The sequence below is a fragment of the Cyanistes caeruleus genome, unplaced genomic scaffold, assembly GCF_971803275.1.
Source record: "Cyanistes caeruleus unplaced genomic scaffold, bCyaCae1.hap1.1 HAP1_SUPER_34, whole genome shotgun sequence".
In the NCBI taxonomy this organism is placed as follows: Eukaryota; Metazoa; Chordata; class Aves; order Passeriformes; family Paridae; genus Cyanistes; species Cyanistes caeruleus.
In genome coordinates this window covers 2,020,772-2,046,629 of record NW_028256296.1, presented here as the reverse complement: position 1 = coordinate 2,046,629, position 25,858 = coordinate 2,020,772, and the positions used below count along the sequence as shown (strand labels likewise).

Here is a 25,858-nt window from a genome sequence, read left to right as displayed (position 1 = left end):
CTCCCCTTGGCATTGCTGAATATAAGAACCATGCCGAACTCAGAGACAGGACTGTCCCCCTTTGAAATGCTGTATGGAATGCCATACAAGCATGGTATGCCGGTTGAACATCCTCAAATAGAGGATGTGCAACTCCAACCATATCTCATTTCTATAAATAAAAACTTACAGGAGTTAAGGAGAAGAGGATTGATTCCTCAGAGCAGCACGTTGGGATTTCCGATCCACCAAATTCAACCAGGGGACAAAGTATTGATCAAAGTGTGGAAAGAGCAACCCCTCAGTCCTCACTGGGAAGGACCATTCCTCATCCTCCTGACTACAGACACCGCGGTTCACACGGCTGAAAAGGGCTGGACACACTCTTCCCGAGTGAAGAAAGTTTCGGTTCACGATCCCCCGAGTGGAAAATTATAACCCCTCCGGGAGAATTGAAAATCAGGCTTCAGCGGAACAGCAAATGAACAGCGAAGAAAGGATAAGTTGTACCAATTTTGAATGTTATTGTTTTCCTTTTGTACATTTTAAGTGTGCATATTGTAAACAAACTTGGGTGACTCATTGTTTAGGGGGGCAAAAACCAAGAGGTTTGTGTGCCGCGTGTTACAAAGAGGAATTAGAACAGACCAACCTTTTTCTAGCACTTGCTACCCGGGTGGGCATCTTGGAACTCGACTCTCCGGAGTGGTTCCGATTTTTCCAGAAGGGACTGCGAGGTCGTTTGGACTGTAAAGCGGAACCTCTAATAATTGAGTGCCGCCGAAACATAAAGGTACCCTGCAGGAGCGGCACGATCAAGGCATCTCGGTGGGCAACCTTTAAAAGGAGGTTTGCCATCAGGACGTCAAGGGCCCCTGAAGACAGTCCTTGCTGCCGAGAAGATGGCTATCCCCGCCGTATGTTCTTATACGGGCGGAGGGAATGGCAGAGGGATGCGATTGTGGGGAATCCTGACGATCCTGAACCTAGCCATGTGCTGGACCGAGGGGATGGACCCCGAGGTGCCTCCAGGGATGACCTCCCTGGGGAAGTGTGAGCAGTGCCAAACTGCCACAGGAACTGAGCAATTGATCGATTGCCCTCCAGAATTGCACGCAGGGGAATGCTGGGCAAATGATACCCAGATGGATCTGTGTAAATTAGAAAAGAAAATTTGGTGCTCCACCCCGGGGATAAGTACTAGAAAAGGGCGATCACATATCACAGAGGGAAGAGAGGTCCAAGCGACCCACCTACGAAATAAAAGAGAAATAGGAGGGGTTTCCCCAATCTCGGTCTGCGGGCAGTGTAATAAAACTGTCTGGATTGGAGGAAAGAAACAGTCGACGTTCATTGCGTATCACAGAGTCAACCCCTTGTGTTACAATAAAGCAAACTTAAAATATTGTACCATGGGAGGGAAATTGTACTGGGAAGGGAGGAACCTGAAACACGAAACGAAAGTGTCATTCAGTAATGAACCTATAGTTTTAGATTTACTGAAAAATGACGATGACAGGGTGTGTCTACAGTTTGATCAGGTGATCTGTTTTGCAAAGGATGAGGATGGTTCAGACCCTGAAAATAAAATAAAACAATTGACTCTTGAACTAAAGAGGCAGGAAATGGAAAATAAAAGAAAAAGACTAGAGCAAGAGAGGTTAAACTCTCTCAGTGAGCAATATGAGCAATTAGAAAAACAATACGATAATTGGAAGTTACCTAGCCCCAATCAGAATCTATTTATAGATCTGATGCAAGAAATAGCCACTGAATTAGGATTAACCAATTGTTGGATATGTGGCAGCCTGAAATCAGCCGAAAGATGGCCATGGAAGGGAGAAGGATTAACCCCGGAACAATTACTTAAGTGGACAGGATTGAAATTATCTAAAACAACCCGGAGACCAGAGGGGTGGGTGAGTGACAAAAGAATCATTGGAACATTTTACATCAGTCGGGAAGGAAGGGAATTCACCGAGCTAGTTGGTTACACCCCGTGTGTAAAAACTCTCTCGGTAAATTCGGATAAAAAGACAAAAATCTGGCAGCCAGAATCACCCGAGGGCTATTGGAGCCAATCTCGGGAAAATAATTGCGAATGGGTAGATTTAATTGGTTTATGCTGGAACAAACAGGACGGGGCGAATCCCTTCCATGCCTTTCTCGGCCTGAGGGAATATTGGGAGGACCCGGCAAAACTTAACAGAGATTGGAAGGCACCGGATGGGATTTACTGGATATGCAGAAAGAAAGCATACAGTGAATTACCCAAAAATTGGAAAGGGTCATGCACACTCGGGATAATTCGGCCTTTTTTCTTTACATTACCTAAAGATGAAAGTAGGTCTTTAGGCGCTCCCCTCTTTTAAACTCTAGCCCGACAAAAGAGGGAATTGAAACGAGAGCTACCAATAGCCGGAGGTAACCACAAATGGAAAGGGGAGGAATGGCCCGCCGAAAGGATCATACAATATTATGGACTGGCAACATGGGCGAATGATGGCAGTTGGGGTTACAGGACCCCAATCTACCTCCTCAATCGGCTTATTAGGTTACAGGCTGTGGTAGAAGTTGTTTCAAATCACACTTCAGAAGCCCTAGAACTCCTAGCAAAACAACATTCCCAGATGAGAGCTTTTGTATACCAAAACAGACTAGCTCTCGACTATTTGCTAGCTGAGGAGGGAGGAGTGTGTGGTAGATATAACGAGTCAGAGTGTTGCATGGAAATAGATGACTTCGGAGAAACTATAAAGGGTCTAGCTGCTGAAATAAAGAAAGTAGCACATGTACCAGTCCAGAAATGGAATTCAATTTTACAAGCTTCTTGGTGGGATCAAATTTTTGGACAAGGGGCATGGTGGAAAAAGCTAGTGTTCTTTATAGGATGTTCAATTGCCGGAGTCATCTTCCTACCCTGCCTAATTCCTTGTCTGATCAGACTAATACATTCTGTCGTTCAAGGAATGCAGATTGCCTCTCTCCCAATAGACCCAGAAAAGGCACAAGGAAATACTGCCCTTCTTTCTAAAATCATGAAGTTAGAAGAAGAGAAAGAGAATAGAAATGCAGTTAAAGCGTTGAGAGAATTTGAAAACAAACATATGTTATCCCCAGAAAATGTAGAAGAGTCAGACAAAGAGGAAAACGACATTATCTAAATCTGTATTCCTCTGAAAAATGTACACAGACACGAATTTTTAATGTGGTCAAATTATTAGGTGGGGGACTGTAATAAAGAATTGGATGAATAAAAATTCGAAAGAAAAGGTTTAAATAAAGTATATGTAATTGTAAATGATGAAAATATGGAATGAGAAATCCTCCTCCAGGTCGAGGCAGGATTTCTCTTCCAAAGTTACAGATTGCAAAAAGCCACCCAGATAACGAACCTCGGCAGGCACATCAACTTGGAGGAAAAGACAGGACAAAGACCATCATAGAGACAAAAGAGCTAGCCTGAAAGTCTACCTCCGGACCTGGGCAACGCCCGGCCGACTTCTGCCGGAGACAATCAAGTGAAACAAAAGGGACGAGCCTCAGGAAAATGGTCGTTGCTAAAATTGAACACCCCACCCGCCAAACCTATGCTGGAGTAACTCAATCAAGAAGGACAAAGAGGAAACAACTCCTCCGAGATATCCATCGGCACTGGCCCGGATCCCTCGACTCTGCTGTGATGAAATATGTTAAAATACATACAGAATCACTTTGCATTTGAGGAGACTCTGCCCGGACACTTACTAACTCAATCTTCTAGGCCAGGAAATCCATTCACCTGACAATCAGGGACACTTGGTGTAATAAAGAATTGGGTGAATAAAAATTCGGAAGAAAAGGTTTAAATAAAGTATGTGTAATTATAACTAATGAAAATATGGAATAAGGAATTCTCCTCCAGGTCGAGGTAGAATTCCTTTTTCCAAAGTCACGGATTGCAAAAGAACCCCCCCCAGATAACAAACCTCAGCAGGCTCATCAACTCGGAGGAAAGGACAGGACAAAAACCATCATAGAAACAAAAGAACTAGCCTGAAAGTCTACCTCCGGACCAAGGCAACGCCCGGCCGATTTCGGCCGGAGACCATCAAGCAAGACAAAAGGGACGAGCCTCAGGAAGATGGTCGTTGCTAAAATTGAACACCCCACCTGCCAAACCTATGCTAAAGTAACTTAATCAAGAAGGACAAAGAAGAGACTACTCCTCCGAGATATCCATCGGCACTAGCCCGGATCCCTCGACTCTGCTGTGATGAAATATGTTAAAATACATACAGACTCACTTTGCATTTGAGGAGACTCTGCCCGGACACTTACTGACTCAATGTTCTAGGCCAGGAAATCCATTCACCCGACAATCAGGGACACTTGGTGAATGGAAACTGGTTGGAATTCTAGCCTGGGGACATAAAATCCCTATAAAAACCCAGGCCAAAGAACCCTCAGACGTGGATTTGGGAGCATCTATACCTTGCGTATAGACCCTGTCCACCCAGCGCTGCGCTGCTTATTTTATTGTGGTTTTTTCTCTTTGTTCGAATTTATTATTGTTTGATAATAAATTTTCTCTTTTATATAACCCGAAATTGCCTTTGCATTTATAACACTTGGTGAATGGAAACTGATTGGAATTCTAGCCTGGGGACATAAAATCCCTATAAAAACCCAGGCCAAAGAACCCTCGGACGTGTATTTGGGAACACCTATACCTTGCGTATAGACCCTGTCCACCCAGCGTTGCGCTGTTCATTTTATTGTGGTTTTTCCTCGCTGTTTTGCTGTTTTGTTAATTTATAATAAATCTATCTTTTTTATCCTTAATCTACCATTGCATTTATAACACTGATGAAGCTATGGATGTTTCCTGAGTGCCTGGTAAGAACAGCCTGGAAGGCCCAGCCTCAGCCTGGAGAAGTCTCCTGTCCCCAGCGCTCGGTGTGTGGGGCTGGCAGCTGCGCCCCTGCCCAGTGCCGCACCCGGGGGCCGCACGGCTTCTTCTCCAGCCCCCTGTGGCCCCGAGCCTGGTGCCGATGGAGCTCCGGCCCACTGGGACTGCAGGGCAGGGCGGCACCGCGGCTCCCCGGGCAGCAGTCGGCCCTCTGCCCCCTCCAGAGCCCGGCGCCAGCGGCTGCTGGCCGGGCCTCAGGGCTGGCCGGGCACGGGAGGCTGGGGCTGGCCACAGGCAGTGCCCGGCCGAGGGGCAGAGCCTGCACCAACCCTTCCCTCCTGCCGCTCTCTCCAGCTGGCACAGGACAGGAGCTAATTATGGCCTCTGACACCCAATTCCTCAGGGCTTTTCACCACCCGGTTCCTCAGGGGACTCCTGTCCCCTTGGAGCCTCCTGCCACCCACTCCCTCACACATCCCCCTCGTGCCTTCCCACTGCCTTGTCCCGTCTGGGCCTCCGCAGCCCCTCATCCCTTCACGGCCTCCCAGCACCCCATGCCCTCAGGGTCTCCCCAGCCTGGCCCGGCAGGAGCTCCAGAGGAGCGGGATCGAGAGTGTAATAAATTAATCTATGAGTAAAAATTCGTAAAGGGTATAATAAAATATATATATATGTGATTGCAATGGCATAAAACACAACGTGTAATGGGAATAAGTCCTTCTCCGGATCTGGTGGTGATTCCCCTCTGAGAGGCAACAGATTGCAGCCAAACACCCAGATAACGATCACAAGCAGGCACATCAGCCCAGGAAGAATGGGCAGGACACGGGCCATCGAACAAACAAAAGAACAGTCCCGGACGAGATATCGCCGGACCTGAGCACCTCCGCCCTGCCTGCCTGTGTTGGAGAAGTGGGCAAAACTAGACAAAGGAAGAGGAGCCAACCGAGATAAGCCATCGGCTCCAGGATGGGTCCCACCACTCCACCCTAATGGCCCGGACCAAAATGATATCAAAAAGACATCCTGGACCTCTTTACATATGAGGAGCCTCTGCCCAGCGTCTATTGACTCTATTCTCTGGTGCCAGGAAATCTATTCTTCGAACAATCAAGAACCTTTTAGCGAAGGGTGCCTGCTTGGAATTTGGCCTCGGGACATAAACTTCCTATAAAAACCCAGGCCAAGGGACTCTCAGGTGTGGATTTGGGAACACCTATACCTTGTGTATAGACCCTGTCCACCCAGCGCTGCGCTGCTTATTTTATTGTGGTTTTTTCTCATTGTTTAAATTTATTATTGTTTTATAATAAATTTCTCTTTTATTTAACCCGAAATTGCCTTTGCATTTATAACAAGAGGCACCTGGGAGCCCTCAGCCATCACGGCAGCACCACATGGGCAGCAGGACACAGATGGCTCTTCCTGGCTGGGACAGGGCTTGTGGCTTCAGCAGAACCACCAAAGGCCAAGGGTTTCTGGCCATTTTCCCTGCACCACTGCATGCCCTGGCAGCTTGCTGAGCACAAGCACCCTTTTCCCTCTCTTCTCCGATATCCTGAGGACCTTGGGCAGCAAAAGAAAGCTCCTGGGAGTCTGTGTATTTATAACACATCCTATATTTACATACTAAACAAAAACATAAATAAGGAAAAAACAATTTTGAAGAAAAATAAAATCTGGGCTGGCTCAGGTGGCCCCAGCAGACAGAGCCTCCGAGATCAACTCTCAGCAGAACTACAGCAGTGCAGCCAGCCAAGGCATGACAGATGAGTCTGTGTCCTGCGTGCCATGTGAAGCTGATCCTGCAGGTTTCCAAAGATGGAATATTGAGTTCTCTATATTGCCTGGAGGATGCAAAATGTTTGAATTGCCAGGCTTCTGATGGCAGGGCTGATGTCATCTGACGTGTCTTCAAGGGCTGGAAGAAAGGAACAGAGCCACAGTCAGATCCCAGACCTGCAAGGGCCCACCGAGAGCCCCCTGCCAGGGCCATTCCAGCCAGCTCTTGCCATGGCCAGCAGGGAGCAGGGACCAAGGGGATCAGCCCAAAGCTGCTGGCCATGAATGCCCCACGTGAAATTTCGGTGTGCTCTGCCCATGCGGCCCCTCATCCGCACATTGAGCAGAGCCCTCCGCAGTCAGGCCAGGACTTGCAGCTCCCCCCGACAGCCCCACAGAGAGCCCGCCGCCCTCACCCACCTTTGTAGATCTGCTGGAGCTCTGCCTGCTGCCTCCTCAGGTGCTGCCCAGCCATCCCTGGGAACACAGGCTGAGGCTGGGGCTTCCAGGCCGTCTCTTTACCACGCATTCGGCGATCTTCAACAGATTCTCTGTCATTAGCACTTGTAAGAGACAGGTTCGGGAATCAAGAGACGACCCAATATGAGTTATCTGCTTGTTCCAAATTTATTTCAATATTAGCTACATTTTTATAGTACTTTGAAAAGGTAACATGTGATCTATGTTCTATTATGATTGGATAATTGCTGTTTTTCACACATTAACTTCTACATTTCTACTGGTCCAGCTCATAAAACTCGAGCTCTAGAAAATACTTTTTAGTGAAACCTATTAAGATACCTTAAGCAGTAATACAGGATAGATTCTGCAGAATTCACATCCTGACAAACTTCATAAGATACATTCATAAGATACATTTAGCAGATTTCTCATCCTAAATTCTCATCTATTCTTCATTGTCTTATTAACAATTAGTCTTCTTCATTTCTTTGATACAATATTTTTCCAAGGACTCATGCTAGCTCAAAGTCAGGGCTGTGCAGGCCTTCTAAGGAGCTATGGCCTCGAGAGGCAAGCCATTCTTCAACAAGCACTTACTGGAGATTTGTTTTCTTCAAGAACCTGGCTGCACAATGCAGCATTTCCCGAGAGGCCTAGAGAGCAGCAGAGATGGCATTGCAGCCCAGGGCGCAGGAGTTGCATCCCTGAGCCAAGGACCAGGAGCAGGCCGCAGCCTGGGAGGCAGCAGGGAAGGAGGCAGCCGAGCCCCCTCCCAGAGATCCACCAGCATCACACTAAAGCTCACATTTACCATGCACCGGTTCTCCTCATGGCAGTGCAAGAAGAGCGGGAAAAGGCTGTGGCTCACAATTCTCTCCAGGGCCTTTTCCCCTCTGTCCTCTGCCAAGTCCATTAGCTTTTGAAAATGTTGAATGGAGAGCACCTGCACATGGTTGTTGTCCTGGAGAAAATCAAGTGGAAAATATCTCTAAGCACCAACTTCTTCAGTCCCACCTGGGCAAAGGCCTGAAAATCCACATTCTGGAAAACTCCTTCCCCAACACACCCACCAACACCAACCTCCCTGAGCACCCACCCTCAACATCTCACCACCAGGACACCCCAGCTGTCCCCATCCCTCCCCAGAGCTTTCCCATCCTCCAGCAGACCCCCTGGTTCCCTGCACATGCCATGGGATGGCACTCAGCAGGATTTACTCCAAACCCTTCCCCAGTAGCAAGCTCAGGCTGCCAGGCCAATGGTTCCTGGATCATCCTTCCCACTGACCCTTCCAGTGCATGGCTCTTACATTTACACATTTGAGCCAGCTGGGACTTCTCCACTTAACCAGCATTGCTGGGAAAGGATCGAGAGCAGCCTGGCATGCTCTTTCTCCAGCTCCCTCTTTACTCTTCGGGCAGGTAGAACATTGCACAGGAAAGCAACTGGTGCCACAAGGAGTGGGGAGCATCAGACAGCTCTGGGAAGACCCCTCAGGGCTGCTGTATCCTGAGGGAACACCATTGGCCGTGACCTGTAGGTGTCGAGGTGACACTGGTGGTTGGGTTCTTTCCCCAGGACTGAGATTGACGAGAGTGAGGCTGTTTCCTCATGTTTGGACTTGGTTGTTTCTTCTTGCCTTATCTATATTACATATATACAGAGTACAAGGAGCTACATAGACTATGGTGGAGAGGTGCAAAATGGAGAAAGAACAATCTCTTCAAGGTCTTTTCTATGTCTATGTGTCCAATAATCAAGTGCCAAGTAAGTTCTTTTTCTTAGTGACCCAATGACCTGGCACCTGTGCGCTGCACTGTGGCATTTTCTATCCAATCACTCATTATTATCTAAAACCCTTAAAAGAAGAAGATGATGGAAGAAGAAGGAGAAAGGGACAATGCCCTAAGTTCTCCATCTTGTCTCTTATTTTCTAAAATAGCTTAAACCTTAAACTCTCTCACCCAGTGACTTAAGAAAACTCTAACTTGCACACTCATTTTCCCAGTTTCTCTACTTAACTTTAAAAGTTATTTCCATGGTGTTGTTTTAAATTTAGTGCTCTCTTGGGTGTCAGAGCCAGGCACTACAGATAAAGGCACATTTTCTGTACGTCTGTAATGGAAAACCACTCCGACAATTCACTGAGTCCTCATAGAGGTATAGCAAATGTTGTTTATTTCTATCTTTAGCACAATTTTATAGGGTCTTACAGGGTTCCCGGGGCTTAACAAGCTACTATTGGTTAAAACATATTGTTTTACATTCTTTTCCATGTACCCAATGCCACTGTTTTTCTTTATTCTCACTGTTCCAGGAGAGTTTCAAGACACTGTCTTTAGAATTGTAGCCTGGATTGAAAGCTGGGTTGTGCAGACAGGCTTTTACTGAAATATCATGCTTTTGCTCTATTAAAATGTTTTCCTACACCTTTGTCCCCAAGCAGGGAGAGAGTGCCGAAACCTACCTTTCTTTAGAGGAGATGCCCCTTTCAGAACATTTCCTCCTAACTTGTCTCAAAGCGAGACAGGGGTGCAGTCCTCTAAAGGTAGGCTGCTTTAGTTTGGAAGCAAGGGCCCTCTCTCTCTCCTCTGTTTTCTCACAGAAGCTGCTTGTGTGGCCCTCCCCTGCTACCAAAAATCACGCTGTGCTAAATCCACACACACAGTATTGTGGCATTGACCCACCAAGCTCTAGGGTTATTCCTTGTGCTGATAAATTTGAAGTTAGTAAAACTGTCTGCATTCAATTTGCCAAAAATCTGCAACTCCAGTGAGGCGTAAAGCAGGGCATTTCCCAAGGTGAGACAGTTGTTGCCACATTCTGGTAGCCCACAGATACAGGGATGCTGTTCCATGACCGTAGGCTTTCCATCCCTTTGGGCATCCCTCTAGGATAATGTTCCCTATCCTGGGCTTTAAGGGTTGGCCCATATGAAGCACAAGAGACCCCATCAGGACACTAATTTTCATTCCTTCTCCTTTAAGCAGATTGCATGCTTGTCCTAAAGTAGTCTGTCCTTTGGCCACAGGTGGCCAGGCAGCATGAAATTGCAAGCAAATCACCCGCTGACCATGGAACAGACTGTCCTAGGGCAGCTGTGTGCCCCACTGAGCAGGCACTGCCCAAACCCTGTCCCTGTTCTCTTACCCACACTCAAACGTGCATCCATTTTTCACTCACACATGCTCAAAAATCATCAGTTTTTGTGCTCTGGCCATCCTGTCCTCATTGCCAATAACACCATGGGTTCTGGAAGATGCCCGTGCACAAAATTGCAAAGCAAATTTTATTTTATTAGTTGCTGTTGCAAATAATACATACCAACCCCTGGATTGGTGAAAAGCCACTGAGCAGCAGCAGGAGATGGAGCAAGGTGCTCCAGTGGGAGGGGCAGGCAGGCCGCGCACCTTCAGGGCATCCCTTGCATCAAATAGTCGTGCATTTTGACCTTCTTGCCTCTCCACTGCAGAACCAAGCCTCCTATCTTCTCCACTGGAGTAGAATTTTCCCAGTTACCATGTCATCTCATCCTTGGCCAGTACATGAGGTAAGGTCACCATGCCAATAACAGTCTCATTGTTACTGTTCCTCTTTCACAGGTTAACTTCCCATCAATTGATCAATCCATTGTTCCTCTTAAGGGTCAAATTCCCAGCAGTTAACCCTTAAGGTTTCCTTCATTCTATGTTCTTCATCATCCTGTTGATGTGCACAACAGAGGACCAGATATGGCAGGGCGTTAGGCACAACTTTGGTCCCTGACACACACAGGCTCCTTGTCCCACTCACTACTGGCCTTCAGAAAGACCTTTAACTCCACAATGCTGTGGAACTGGACCTTCAGCACAGGGACCTTTCCAGCCTGATCTGCGCTCCTTCCTCTGCGTCTGTGCACAAAACACGGTTCAGAAGAGAATGGCAGGAGGGGCCCGTGTGTCACAGAGCTCCGGATTTGTGCCGCTTCAGCTCCACACAGGTGCAGGTAGAGTGAAAAAGTCAAACTGTTTATTAATGGAAGGCGAAGCAAAGGGATGAGCTGGAAAGGAAAAGAAGGGGATGGGAATGGTATGAGGGCTGGAGGTAAGGAGCTGTCACAAGGGAGGAAGAGTAAAGGGAAAAAAAGGGGATGGTCATGGTACGAGGGCTGGAGGTAAGGAGTTGTCACAAGGGAGGAAGAGTAAAGGGAAAAAAGGGGATGGGAATGGTATGAGGGCTGGAGGTAAGGAGCTGTCACAAGGGAGGAAGAGTAAAGGGAAAAAAAGGGGATGGTCATGGTATGAGGGCTGGAGGTAAGGAGCTGTCACAAGGGAGGAAGAGTAAAGGGAAAAAAAGGGGATGGGAATGGTATGAGGGCTGGAGGCTGGGACAATCTACAAGCAGGGAGAGGGCTGAAGTCCCATGAGCATCCCACAGGCTCAGCTGTGCCAGCTGTGCCTGGATCTCCACTGGGACTGGAAGGCGGTGTCCTCTTCAGTGTCTCCTGGTGCTGTTCTTGAGGCACTCGTTCACTGGCGAACTGGGCTTGAATATTTAGACTACAGTGGGATGGACTGGTGTCTTCCTCAGGGCTTGAAGGGCTGAAACAGAGGAGAGCCACAGTCAGGGCATGCATCTGCAGGGATCCGAGGAGACATTCCTGCCAAGGACATTCCACCTGGCTCTTGCGATGGCCACAAGAGAGGACTGGACAACAGGATCAGCCAGAAGGTGCTGGCCACAAATCCCACCCATGTCCCTGAAATGTCTCTATTCTCTGCCCATACCAGCCCTCAGCCACACAAGGAACGAAGCACTCTGCAGCTGGGCCAGGGATTGCAGCTCCCTGCCCAGGCATGGCAACTGCCCCCTGCCAGCCCCCCCCGACCGCCCGCTGTTCTCACTCACCCTCATTGAGGACCTGGAGGTCTTCCTTCTGCCCTCTGATGAACATCCCGACCATCTCTGGGAACACAGAGCCTGTCAGCGTCCCAGCAGCACAGCTCCCTGCCAGCGGGGCTGCCAGCCCTGTGGCCACACGGCCTCCTGGCCCGGCAGGGCTCAGCCCGGGCCCGTGCCGCATCCTGACTCAGCCCAAAGGCACGGCTGCCAGAGGCCGGCAGCAGCAGCCCCGAGGGCAGCCGGGGCTCCAGGGCGCCGGGCCTGGGTGCCGCAGCCGGGGCAGCAGCCGGGGCTGGGGCCAAGCTGCGGCGGGGTGGGGAGCCAGCCCGGGCTCGTGACCCACCGAGGAACCTGACTGTGTCCAACAGTTTGACAATCTGTTCAACCCTTTGCAAGCAACACTGCTGCAGGCCTGTAATAAATCCATCGGCCTGACAGTTTGTTAGTTTTCTCAAGTGTGATAAATGTAACTGTTGTGAATTCATGTTGTAAATATTGGCTTTTCACAATTATTCTGATAAATATATGCTTTCACTATATTCTTTTCCCTTAGCAAGATATAGGCTTAGATAGGAATTCTGAATGGTAAGGATATGTCTCATCTGGAGAAGGTAAGATAACTCCAACAGGCAAGACAATGGGAGGATCAAGCTGTGGAAAACAGGCTATTACCAGCAGCAGGAAATGGAGAGCAAACTGTTACCAAAAAGCCGGTACCAGGACGTTGTCAAGGGGGAAAGAGATGAAGCCCATCTGCTCTCTGAGGAAGTATAAGGGGCCTGGACTCTTATCAACAAGTGACCATCTGCAGCAGAAAGGAAACCAAAAAACTCCAAAATAATGCTGACCAGCTAGACCAGCAAAAATTATGCTGACCAGCAGAAAATAAAATTGAAAAAAAAATGATCCAAGAAGGTGGAACCAGGGAGGGGATATGCTTGAATATGCATTAACCTCTCACAGCAAGGATGGGATAAAAAGGACACTCCTGAAATACCAGGTGTGCTCTTGGCAGCATGCCAAGGCACCCGGCCGTATCTCTTTGCTTTACTTTATGTCTCTTACTGTCTTTATTAAACATTTTTAAAATTTTACAGGAGTGAACTTCGTTTTTCACAGAAACTGGGGGCTCGTCTCGGATTAAACACCTCGCCCCGGGGAAACCAGGAGATTCCAGGCGGGGGAAGGCGCTTCCCTGACAGTTTTGGTAATCCGCTTTGGCTGTTCTGGTGTCATCGGTGGTAGCAGGACAACACCCAGAGGACAAGAGAGAGACAAGTAAAGCAAAGAAAAATAAAAAAAATAATAATAAAGGTAATAAAGCGCTCCTTCAAAACCCCATAATCTTTCAGCACCTGAACAGGAATTGGTAAGTACTGATCAGGGGGGTGGAAACAGGGGGATGAATGTGTGTGAATGAGACCCAAGCTGGTTACCCCAGACCTGCGGAGCGAGAGCGGAGTCCATAGTACCGCGATTCCTATCTTTCGCGAGAAAATAGGCCGGGATTTGGACGAAGCAAAAGAAAAAGGAGTGAGAGAATCCCCCCGGGGTTACTGAGACTGGGGTCTCAGGGAGGGGTCGAACCCCTGGAAAGGAAGGAGTCGGGAGTTCTCCTAAGTCCAGTGTACTAGGAGACGGGACAAAAAGGGGATAAAAAAATAATAAATCCCCGGGAATATTGCCAGGTTGAGGGTGCAAACCACGGGAAGTGTGGGATACAGTACCCAAGAAAATCTGTGAGGGTTGGCCAACAACATTGAAGGTACCTTATTATTGTATTGTCTTGGTGTGAGTGAAAAATGAGTGAGAAAAACCTATTAAAGAAATGAGAATGCATGTGTGAATGAGAGATCGTGTATAACTGTATCTTGGGGGCGGGGGGGAAGGTGGACTGTAACAAGAACATTGAAAGAAAGATTTGGGGTTTGTTGGTTTTTGTTGGTGGTGCTGTGAAGGGTAATTAGTGTTTTAAAGAAGTGAACTTGTGGTTTGTTTTTTTAAGGGAGTTAAAATAGGTATTTTAAAGAAGTGAACTGGTGTTTTAAAGGAGTGGAATTGGTATTCTAAAATAGTACAATTGGTGTTCTAAATAGTGGTACTTAAAGGAGTAGGTTGAAACAGAGAACACTTGGAAAAATGGGACAGAGAACCAGTAAGCTGGCCTTAAGAAAAAAAAGAATTAATAAAATACCAGAGGAGATACCTCAAGATAGTCCCCTCGGGATCAAGCTAGCAAATTGGGATTCAGATCCTGATACAAAGGGGAAAGACAAAGTAAAAATGATCCAATTTTGCATGAAGGAGTGGATAAAAAAGGAAATTAGACCTGATCATGTCTACTGGCCAAAATACGGGTCCTCTGAGGCTTGGATCTGTCAGGCTCTAAATATATTTGTGAATTCAAAAGAGCCATTTAATCCAGAAGAAAGAGAATATGCCTCTTGCTGGCTAAGAAACACAGAACCTCTGGGAGCCAGATTTTTTAAAGTACCTAAAACTCCAGAGGTTGAGCAAACAGAAAATAAATAAAAATGGGACCCCCTGGATGCTTTACCTCCATCGCTGGCACAGGGAGCCCCCCCGCTGCAGCCAGCCGCAGGGGTTCCCCAGCCTCCGGGAATTCCTCCGCCTCCAATGGCGCTGGGAATCCTCCCACCCCCGCTGATGCTGGGAATTCCACCCGCCCCGGGAACTCCTGCTCCCCGCTTCGAACCGGGGAGAGCGCTGGGTGTCCCGACTCTGGCTTCTGCTCCACCCGCCCTGGCGGCCCCGGCTTCATTGCCGGGCTTCAGCATCCCTGCCCTGGCAGCCCCGGATTCACTGCCGGACCCCAGCAGCTCGGCACAGGCGGCCCTGGCTTCACTGCCAGGCCCCGCCCTCACTCCTTCTGCACTAGGGATTCCAGCTTCCCTGCCGGGCTCTGTTTCTGCCTCTTTTCCTTTGGAGGGTTCAGCGCCTGCCGCCCAGATAACACCTCTTCTTAATGAAGCGGCACCATATCAGAACACAAGGGGAGCAATTAAAGCTCAAAAGCAGCCTGATAATCTCTATGTTACCAACACTAATACAAAACAAGGGAAGGGGGGTGTAAAAACAGATAGACAGGGAGAGTGGAACCAAGAAATCAATTTATTCCCATTACGAGAAGTACCTATGGGAGGAGTCCAGGGGGGAATGGGATTTGTGAATGCTCCTTTGACTTCTACAGAAGTTAGGAATTTCAAAAAGGAGATTAAAGGGCTATTAGAAGACCCTATAGGTACGGCTGAACAATTAGATCAATTCCTAGGGCCCAATATTTTCACTTGGGAAGAAATGCAATCAATAATGAAAATAATATTTTCCCAAGAGGAAAGAGATATGATTAGAACTGCTGGGATAAAAATATGGGAAAGAGAAAACCAACAAGGCCCACCAGGAGAAGAGAAATTGCCAACTGCACCTCCTGATTGGAACCAGAATGATGAAGTTGGGAGGGGAAGTATGAATGATTATCGTAATTTGATAATCAAAGGGATAAAGGAGGGAGCGCCCCGAGGGCAAAATGTTAGAAAAGCCTTTGAGGGACAACAGGGAAAAGAGTGTAATAAAGAATTGGGTGAATAAAAATTCGGAATAAGAGGTTTAAATAAAGTATGTGTAAGTATAACTAATGAAAATATGGAATAAGGAATTCTCCTCCAGGTCGAGGCAGAATTCCTTTTCCAAAGTCACGGATTGCAAAAAAACCCCCCCGATAACAAGCTTCAGCAGGCTCATCAACTCGGAGGAAAGGACAGGACACAGGCCATCATAGAAACAAAAGAACTAGCCTGAAAGTCTACCTCCAGATAAAGGCAACGCCCGGCCGATTTCGGCCGGAGACCATCAAGCAAGACAAAAGGGACGAGCCCCAGGAAAATGGTCGTTGCCAGAATCGAACACCACACCCGCCAAACCCAAACTACAGAAACTCAATCAAGAAAGACAAAGAAGAGACTACTCCTCCGAGATATCCATCGGCGCTAGCCCGGATCCCTCGATTCTGCTGTGATGAAATATGTTAAAATACATACAGACTCACTTTGCATTTGAGGAGACTCTGCCCGGACACTTACTGATTCAATGTTCTAGGCCAGGAAATCCATTCACCCGACAATCAGGGACACTTGGTGAATGGAAACTGGTTGGAATTCTAGCCTGGGGACATAAAATCCCTATAAAAACCCAGGCCAGAGAACCCTCAGACGTGGATTTGGGAACACCTATACCTTGCGTATAGACCCTATCCACCCAGCGCTGCGCTGCTTATTTATTGTGGTTTTTCCTCGCTGTTTTGCTGTTTTGTTAATTTATAATAAATTTATCTTTGTTAATCTTTAATCTGCCGTTGCATTTATAACAGATTGGTGCCGTGACTCGGATCGGAAGAAACTGTGGGAGAATCTCGCTGTCCAGGGGGGTACCCCCGCTGATTTCAGCGGCCTGGGGAGCAGAGACCCTCCACAGTTCGCTCCGATTGCCGAACCAAATTTAGGCTGAGGAAAAAACCATAATAAAGAGGAAACGGATCCAGAGAGCTCGGGAAGGCGGGAGCCTTCGGGAAAGCCGCGGCTTGGTAGCTCATAAAAAGTCATACGTGCACGAAGACGCCCTCGCAGGAAATTGCTGTAAGTACTGTGAGGTTGAGCGGGTGATCGGGCGAGTTTGTGAGAGACGTGACCTGGTCACAAAGCGAGTGTGGACTTCAAGGCCGCGTTTCCATCTTCCCGCGAGGGAATTGGCCGGCCGCGAAGGAAGCGATTCTGTGTGAAAGGGTCTCTCTTTCCTTACTCGTAAAGCCTGAGGCTAAAGGGAGTCTCAGGGGACCGATCAAAGGGGGGCTGAGAGAGGAAGGAACGTCCAGTCGAGCTCTGGAACTGGTAAACTCTCTCAGCCAAAAAGATTTAGAAAGTCGAAAACACTGAGAAAACCCCGGTACAGCTAACCGAGAGGTAAGTATTGGTGCGATCTAGGACTTTCGGAAGCGAAAACAGAAAGACGAACACAACGCAGAGCAGGTAAGAATCGTAAGAAAATGGGACAGAGAAAAAGTAGAGCGCAAAAACTAGATAACGAGAAAAGCCCATCGGAGGAATCAAAACAAATGCTAGACATCCCTCCGGAGAGTCCTTTAGGGTGGATGTTGAGAAATTGGGAAAGTTGTCCCGAAAAACAAGGGAAATCCAAGGCAAAAATGATTTATTACTGTGCCGAGATTTGGGGAGGACAGGAATTAAGAAACTGTCTCACTTGGCCAGTATTGGGGACATTTGATAAATGGACGTGCAGGGAATTACTCGCACACATAGAGAAAAAGGTCTCGTCAGACGCTGAGGAGAAAGAATATGCCAAACTCTGGTTAAATACCAAAGTACGGCTGTTTCCAGTGAAACAGAAAAACGAACGTAAAACAGAGACCTGGGAACCCCTGGATCACTTACCCCCTCCGTACCGCGGGCCAGTAGAGCCTCCGGTGATGGACCAAGTAGTACCATCAGCACCCGAGGGTTCCATGGGGCAACTAGCAGAAGCACGCTCCCCTCAACCACCGGGAGTAGTGCTGGAAACCCTCACTACCCCCCCATCTGCAGAAAACCCAGCCACCGCACCCTCTTTGGAGTCGGTGTTGGCGCAAGGATGGGGCTTACCCCCTCCACAAATCCCGGTCCGGCCACCACAGCTGGGACCACCAAAAGTATCAGAAGGGAACCCTCTGAGTCACTTAGCTGCGGCAGACATCCCGCCAGCAATGAGGGGAAAACCTCCCGCAAACTCCAGTTCCCCTCCTGCAAGCAGGACTCGGTGGAAATCAAAAATAGGGAATGGAGAATGGGGAGAGACAGAAAATGGGCATCGAATGTTCCCTCTCAGGGAAGTGCCAACCGCCCCCAGAATAATTGGATTTGTAAATGTGCCCCTTAACTCAGGGGATGTACGAGCATTCAAAAAAGAAATGGGGCGACTGCTAGATGACCCATTTGGAGTGGCCGAAAAATTAGACGATTTTCTAGGGAGTAGTATTTACACCTACGAAGATCTCATGGCCATCCTGAGATCCCTGTTTAGCCAGGAGGAGAGAGAAATGATTAAGCAGGCGGGCATCAGGGATTGGGAAAGGCGGCACCCGCAGGGAACACCCGGTGACCAAAAGTGGCCGAGTGTGAGCCCGAGTTGGAGCACCCAGACCGAGGAAGGAAGAAGAAGCATGATGGATTTAAGGAATATCATCATGCAAGGAATAAGAGAAGCGGTCCCCAGAGGACAGAACATTAGCAAAGTATTTGGGGAATGTCAAGGAAAGGAGGAATCCCCTACCGAATGGTTAGAAAGGTTGCGGAGAAGTCTGCAGATTTACTCCGGGACTGATCCCAGTTCCTCGGTGGGGGAGGTCCTGCTTAAAACGCAGTTTGTGGCTAAATCATGGGAGGACATTAGGAAGAAACTTGAGAAAATTGATGGATGGCAGGAGAAGAGTCTCCAAGAGCTTCTAAGGGAAGCTCAGAAGGTTTATATGAGGAGAGAAGATGAAAAACAGAAACTACAAGCCAAAATATTAGTGGCTGCAGTAAAAGAAGTTCAAAAACATGAACAGAAACAGGGTAAACAGATACCTAAAAAACAAAAAGGATCTCAGAAGGAGGAAACTCCTCCTCGAAAGGATCCTCCAGAGTGTTTCTACTGTAAGAAAGTAGGACACATAAAAAGGGATTGCAGGAAACGAATAAAAGATGAACAAATATTTAAAGAAGATTAGGGAAGTCTTGGGCTCTGTCAAATGGGGACAGTAACAGCAAAAGAGCCCTTGATAAAATTGAAGGTAGGTCCCCACCGCCAGGAAATGAGTTTCCTGGTTGATACCGGGGCTGAGAGAAGCACCCTGCAGAAGTTACCTATAGGGTGTGAAACGAGTAAAGAAAAAGTAATTGTAATTGGCGCAAAAGGAGATCCATTTAAAGTCTCGGTAATCAAGGAGGTGGAAATCGAGTCAGAAAATAAGATATGTTTAGGAAATTTGTTGCTTGTGGAAGAAGCAGACTACAATCTATTGGGAAGAGATATGATCATAGCTTTAGGAATAAATATCATTGTGAAAAATTCGGAGTTAGTAGTGAAGGTGTTGCATTTGACTTCAAAAGATGAAAAAGAAATTGACCCCCGAGTATGGCACTCAAAAGGGGAAGTGGGAAAATTAGATATTGCTCCCATCAAAATTGAAATTGAAAATCCAGAGAATCCGATAAGGATCCGACAATACCCCATCCCAGCCGAAGGAAGGAAGGGTTTGAAATTAATAATTGACGAGCTGCTTAAAGGAGGCACGCTCGAGCCCTGCATGTCCCCACATAACACCCCCATCCTGGCAGTAAAGAAAGCCGATGGGAACTTCCGATTGGTTCAGGACTTGAGAGCTGTAAATGCTAGAACCCGAACCAGGTTTCCGGTGGTAGCAAATCCTTACACTCTACTAAACAGACTCTCACCAGAGGATGTATGGTATAGTGTAATTGATTTAAAGGATGCATTCTGGACATGTCCTTTGGATGAAGGGAGTAGGAATTTTTTCGCTTTCCAGTGGGAGGACCCAGATACCAATCGAAATCAGCAATTGCGGTGGACAGTCCTTCCACAAGGATTCGTCGAATCTCCGAACTTGTTCGGACAAGCCTTAGAGCAACTACTCACTCAATTCACTCCAGAGGAGGGGACAAAACTATTACAATATGTAGACGATTTGCTAATCGCCGGAATCACGGAGGAGCAGGTGAAGAAATGCACCATTTCCCTGCTAAATTTTCTGGGACAAAAAGGGTTGAAAGTATCTAAATCCAAGCTGCAATTCACAGAGCCCAAAGTAAAATATCTTGGACATTGGATATCACAAGGGAAAAAGAAATTAGATCCCGAGAGGGTGGTGGGAATTCTTGAACTTCCTGCCCCACAAACCAAGAGACAAATTAGGCAATTTTTAGGGCTCATGGGATATTGCAGACAGTGGATTGAAGGATACAGTGAAAAGGTGAAATTTCTGTATGAAAGGCTAAATACAGATTGATTAAAATGGACAGGGCAAGACGAAATTAAATTCCAGGAACTAAAGAATGCCCTTGTCACTGCTCCAGTTCTAACATTACCAGACATCAGTAAAGAATTTCAACTGTTTGTCGATATAAGTGGACAAACAGCTCAGGGAGTTTTGACCCAGGAATGGGCAGAAAAGAAGAAACCCATAGGGTTTTTGTCCAAAATCCTAGATCCAGTCAGTCGGGGCTGGCCTACGTGTCTGCAAGCAATTGTGGCAGTAGCACTGTTGGTTGGGGAAGCCAAAAAAGTAACGTTTGGAGCTCCCCTGATAGTTTATACTCCACATGATGTAAGAAACATCTTACAACAAAAAGCAGAGAAATGGTTGACCGATTCAAAGCTTCTGAAATATGAAGCCATGTTAATCAGCTCACCAGGACTGGAATTAAGGACAACCTCTGCACAAAACCCTGCGCAATTTTTGTACGGGGAACCAACGGGAAAGCTACTGCACAATTGTATTGAGACGGTAGAATTACAGACTAAAGTAAGACCCGATCTGGAGGATCAGGAATTGGAAGGAGGAGAAAAATGGTTTATCGATGGTTCCTCGAGAATGATAGAGGGAAAACGTAAATCAGGATATGCCATCGTAAACGGTATAACAGGACAGATTGTAGAATCGGGTCCCCTAAAAGCAAATTGGTCAGCACAGGCATGTGAACTCTTTGCTCTCCTAAAAGCCCTCAAAGGCTTGAAGGGAAAAAGGGGAACCATCTATACAGATTCGAGGTATGCATTTGGGATAGTGCATACCTTCTGGAAAATTTGGGAAGAAAGGGGTCTGATCAACACTAAAGGAAAAGGATTGGTACATGAGGAAATAATTAGACAAATTTTAGAAGCGGTCAGAGAGCCACTGGAGATATCTGTGGTTCATGTAAAAGGACACCAGACCGGACGACAATTCCATACAAGGGGAAACAATTTAGCGGATAAAGAGGCGAAAAAAGCGGCATTGTTGACCGTAAGTATTTCTGAGCTAGTCCCAAGGGAACCTCCAGAGGTTTCAGTGCTTCCTTCGGAAAAGGAGCAGGAAGACTTCAAAAAAGGTAGGGGGACATTTCAAAGAGGGTAAATGGTGGTTACCTGACGGAAGGGAGTTGGTCCCGAAGGGGATAGCAAAAGGAATACTCAAAAGACTACATGCACAAACCCATTGGGGAACCAGGGCATTGGCTGAACAATTTTTAAAATTCTTCGGGTGTAAAGGAATCTTCGAGCTCGCAAAACAAGAGGTACAGGGATGTGTGATATGCCAAAAGGTAAACAGAGCGAATTTTCGGCAAACCAATTGGGGAGGTCGGCCAATCTCATATCGACCATTTGAAAGAATCCAAATGGATTTCACAGAATTACCGAAAATTGGCAGAAATAAATATTTGTTAGTTATAGTAGATAAATTGACACATTGGTTAGAGGCCTTTCCCAGAGCTAAGGCTACGGCCCAAACAGTGTCTAAAATTCTACTGGAAGAAATAATTCCTAGATATGGTATTGTAGACCATATTGATTCGGACCAGGGCACACATTTCACCTCAAAAATTATCAAACAGTTGTCCGATGCATTAGGGATCAGATGGCAATATCATACTCCCTGGCACCCTCAGAGCTCGGGGCAAGTGGAAAGGATGAATCAGACATTAAAATCACAAATATCCAAATTGACAATTGAAACAAAAATGTCCTGGGTCAAATGTCTCCCCTTGGCATTGCTGAATATAAGAACCATGCCGAACTCAGAAACAGGGCTGTCCCCCTTTGAAATGCTGTATGGAATGCCGTACAAGCATGGTATGCCGGTTGAACATCCTCAAACGGAGGATGTGCAACTCCAACCTTATCTCATTTCTATAAATAAAAACTTACAGGAGTTAAGGAGAAGAGGATTGATTCCTCAGAGCAGCACGTTGGGATTTCCGATCCACCAAATTCAACCAGGGGACAAAGTACTGATCAAAGTGTGGAAAGAGCAACCCCTCAGTCCTCACTGGGAAGGACCATTCCTCGTCCTCCTGACTACAGACACCGCGGTTCACACGGCTGAAAAGGGCTGGACACACTCTTCCCGAGTGAAGAAAGTTTCGGTTCACGATTCCCCCGAGTGGAAAATTGTAACCCCTCCGGGAGAATTGAAAATCAGGCTTCAGCGGAACAGCAAATGAACAGCGAAGACAGGATAAGTTGCACCAATTTTGAATGTTATTGTTTTCCTTTTGTACATTTTAAGTGTGCATATTGTAAACAAACGTGGGTGACTCATTGTTTGGGAGGGCAAAAACCGAGAGGGTTGTGTGCCGCGTGTTACAAAGAGGAATTAGAACAGACCAACCTTTTTCTAGCACTTGCTACCCGGGTGGGTATCTTGGAACTCGACTCTCCAGAGTGGTTCCGATTTTTTCAAAAGGGATTACGAGGCCATTTGGACTGTAAAGCGGAACCTCTAATAATCGAGTGCCGCCGAAACGTAAAAGTACCGTGCAGGAGCGGCACGATCAAGGCATCTCGGTGGGCAACCTTTAAAAGGAGGTTTGCCATCAGGATGTCAAGGGCCCCTGAAGACAGTCCTTGCTGCCGAGAAGATGGTTATCCCCGCCGTATGTTCTTGTACGGGCGGAGGGAATGGCAGAGGGATGCGATTGTGGGGAATCCTGACGATCCTGAACCTAGCCATGTGCTGGACCGAGAGAATGGGCCCCGAGGCTCCTCCAGGGACGACCTCCCTGGGGAAGTGTGAGCAGTGCCAAACTGCCACACGAACCGAGCCATGGATCACTTGCCCTCCGGAATTGCACGCAGGAGAATGTTGGGCAAATGGTACCCAAATGGACCTGTGTAAGCTGGAAGGAAAAATTTGGTGCTCCACCCCGGGGATAGGTACTGGAAAAAGGCAACCCCATATCACAGGGGAAAAAGAGGTCCAAGCGACCCATCTACGAAGTAAGAGAGACATAGGAGGGGTTTCCCCAATCTCGGTCTGCGGGCAGTGTAATAAAACTGTCTGGATTGGAGGAAAGAAGCAGTCGACGTTCATTGCGTATCACAGAGTCAACCCCTTGTGTTACAATAAAGCAAACTTAAAATATTGTACCATGGGAGGGAAATTGTACTGGGAAGGGAGGAACCTGAAACACGAAACGAAAGTGTCATTCAGTAATGAACCGATAGTTTTGGATTTACTGAAAAATGACGATGACAGAGTGTGTCTACAGTTTGATCAGGTGATCTGTTTTGCAAAAGACGAGGATGGTTCAGACCCTGAAAATAAAATAAAACAATTGACTCTTGAACTAAAGAGGCAGGAAATGGAAAATAAGAGAAAAAGACTCGAACAAGAGAGGTTAAACTCTCTCAGTGAGCAATACGAACAATTAGAAAAACAATACGATAATTGGAAGCTACCTAGCCCTAATCAGAATCTATTCATAGATCTGATGCAGGAAATAGCTACCGAATTAGGATTGACTAATTGTTGGATATGTGGCGGCCTGAAATCAGCCGAAAGATGGCCATGGAAGGGAGAAGGATTAACCCCAGAACAATTACTTAAGTGGACAGGATTGAAATTATCCAAAACAACCCGGCGACCAGAGGGGTGGGTGATTGACAAAAGAATCATTGGAACTTTTTGTGTCAGTCGGGAAGGAAGGGAATTCACCGAGCTAGTTGGTTACACCCCGTGTGTAAAAACTCTCTCGGTAAATTCAGATAAAAAGACAAAAATTTGGCAGCCGGAATCACCCGAGGGCTATTGAAGCCAATCTCGGGAAAATAATTGCGAATGGATAGATCTAATTGGTTTATGTTGGAACAAACAGGACGGGGCGAATCCCTTCCATGCCTTTCTCGGCCTGAGGGAATATTGGGAGGACCCGGCAAAACTTAACAGAGATTGGAAGGCACCGGATGGGATTTACTGGATATGCGGAAAGAAAGCATACAGTGAATTGCCCAGAAATTGGAAGGGGTCATGTACACTCGGAATAATTCGGCCTTTTTTCTTTACATTACCTAAAGATGAAAGTAGGTCTTTAGGTGCTCCCCTCTTTGAAACTCTAGCCCGACAAAAGAGGGAATTGAAACGAGAGCTACCAATAGCCGGAGGTAACCACAAATGGAAGGGGGAGGAATGGCCCGCCGAAAGGATCATACAATATTATGGACCGGCAACATGGGCGAATGATGGCAGTTGGGGATACAGGACCCCAATCTACCTCGTCAATCAGCTCATTAGGTTACAGGCTGTGGTAGAAGTTGTTTCAAACCACACTTCAGAAGCCCTGGAACTCCTAGCAAAACAACATTCCCAGATGAGAGCCTTTGTCTACCAAAACAGACTCGCTCTCGACTATTTGCTAGCTGAGGAGGGAGGAGTGTGTGGCAGATATAACGAGTCAGAGTGTTGCATGGAGATAGATGACTTCGGAGAAACTATAAAGGGTCTAGCTGCTGAAATAAAGAAAGTAGCCCATGTACCCGTCCAGAAATGGAATTCGATTTTACAAGCCTCTTGGTGGGATCAAATTTTTGGGCAAGGGGCATGGTGGAAAAAGCTAGTATTCTTTATAGGATGTTCTATTGCCGGAGTCATCTTTCTACCCTGCCTAATTCCTTGTCTGATCAGACTAATACATTCTGTCGTTCAAGGAATGCAGATTGCCTCTCTCCCAATAGACCCAGAAAAGGCACAAGGAAATGCTACCCTTCTTTCAAAAATCATGAAGTTAGAAGAAGAAAAAGAGAGTAGAAATGCGGTTAAAGCATTGAGAGAATTTGAAAACAAACATATGTTGTCCCCAGAAAATGTAGAAGAGTTAGACAAAGAGGAAAATGACATTATCTAACCTGATAGTCCTCTGAAAAAGTATGTAAACACGAATTTTTAATGTGATCAAATTATTAGGTGGGGGACTGTAATAAAGAATTGGGTGAATAAAAATTCGGAATAAGAGGTTTAAATAAAGTATGTGTAAGTATAACTAATGAAAATATGGAATAAGGAATTCTCCTCCAGGTCGAGGCAGAATTCCTTTTCCAAAGTCACGGATTGCAAAAAAACCCCCCGATAACAAGCTTCAGCAGGCTCATCAACTCGGAGGAAAGGACAGGACACAGGCCATCATAGAAACAAAAGAACTAGCCTGAAAGTCTACCTCCAGATAAAGGCAACGCCCGGCCGATTTCGGCCGGAGACCATCAAGCAAGACAAAAGGGACGAGCCCCAGGAAAATGGTCGTTGCCAGAATCGAACACCACACCCGCCAAACCCAAACTACAGAAACTCAATCAAGAAAAACAAAGAAGAGACTACTCCTCCGAGATATCCATCGGCGCTAGCCCGGATCCCTCGATTCTGCTGTGATGAAATATGTTAAAATACATACAGACTCACTTTGCATTTGAGGAGACTCTGCCCGGACACTTACTGATTCAATGTTCTAGGCCAGGAAATCCATTCACCCGACAATCAGGGACACTTGGTGAATGGAAACTGGTTGGAATTCTAGCCTGGGGACATAAAATCCCTATAAAAACCCAGGCCAGAGAACCCTCAGACGTGGATTTGGGAACACCTATACCTTGCGTATAGACCCTATCCACCCAGCGCTGCGCTGTCCATTTATTGTGGTTTTTCCTCGCTGTTCGTTGCTTTATTAATTTATAATAAATTTATCTTTGTTAATCTTTAATCTGCCGTTGCATTTATAACAAGAGGAAACCCCAACTGAATGGCTGGAAAGGCTCCGAAAAAATATG

The 25,858-nt window shown here is 46.9% G+C and overlaps 1 long non-coding RNA gene across 1 annotated transcript; it reads right to left on the bottom strand.

Annotated features, from left to right (window-relative positions):
• Window positions 1-11,100: 11,100 nt before the first annotated feature.
• LOC147645207 (uncharacterized) lies at window positions 11,101-12,118 on the bottom strand. Its single transcript, XR_015282433.1, has 2 exons — window positions 12,002-12,118; window positions 11,101-11,694 (listed from the first exon to the last, which is right to left on the bottom strand). It is a non-coding gene; the product is annotated as an uncharacterized LOC147645207 (long non-coding RNA).
• Between the last annotated feature and the right edge of the window lie 13,740 nt (window positions 12,119-25,858).